Below are 1,046 nucleotides of genomic sequence, written 5' to 3' on the forward strand. Positions count from 1 at the left end.
CCCACAGCGGGAGGCCCCCCACAGCCCCCCCCATGCCAGGGAGCATCACACGCTGCGGGGCCGCGCAAGGCACCTACCTGACCCCCGTCACCTCCAGCCGCAGGAACCCAGGCACTGACATGAAGAGGGGCGCAACCTGTGTAGGGAGGAAGCTGAGCACAAGGCCCCCAGCCACAGCTCCCCAGCACGGCCCTGTCCCATGCGCACCGTCCGGTTGAAGCTGTGCAGCAGAAGCTGGCGCTCGTGGGATCCGGGGTCCTGCAGGGCGGGGATGAATCCCATGTCCAGCACGAGCTCACAGGGGATGCGGAGGAGGGATGCTGTGGGGGGAGAGACAGGCATCAGCACGGCAGGGACCTGCACCGCCCATCCCAGGGGGCCACCACCATGGACCACCCCCCTCAAGCTGATGGCTCCTCAGAGCTCTCCTCCTCCCGCCGTGCCCAGGCAGAGGGTCCCAAACTGCCAGACCCACCTCTCAGGAGGGGTGGCTGATCCTCCACGATGAACACCCGGGGGGCCCTGCCTGCGGCGGCCAGGGCCGGCGTCGCTCGGGGGGTCTCAGCATCTGGCCACCCTGCGGGGCTGCTTGGTGGCTGGACCAGGTGTGTGTCCCCAGCTGCTGGGGGGGACCTGGGGCCCCCATGGTGGCCCAGGGTCCCCGGGGGGTCGGTTAGCTGCTGGGGGGATCCTGACACCATGGTGGGCAGACGAGTTGGGGGCCCTGACGTCAACCCTGATGCATCCCCCTGCAACACCGTGGCACCGGGGTCCGGCGTGACTGTTCCCACATCCCCGAGCAGTGCTGGGCTGCTGGTGGCAGCTGTGATGGTGGTGGTGACAGCGGTGGCAGTAGCACCAATAGTGGTGGTCAGCCCCAAGGAAGACGCAGGCTGGGACAGAGACAGCTGCTGGGGGGGCCCAGTGGCTGTGGGGGGTGCTGGGCTGCCTGGTTGCCAGCTTGGCAGAGCAGTCGCTGCCCAGGGCCCAGCATCACCCACCCCCACTGGGGTCCCCTTTGAGACTGGGGGGGGCTCCGCCAGAAT

The sequence above is a fragment of the Egretta garzetta genome, unplaced genomic scaffold (assembly GCF_000687185.1).
Source record: "Egretta garzetta isolate BGI_Z169 unplaced genomic scaffold, ASM68718v1 scaffold71, whole genome shotgun sequence".
NCBI lineage: Eukaryota > Metazoa > Chordata > Aves > Pelecaniformes > Ardeidae > Egretta > Egretta garzetta.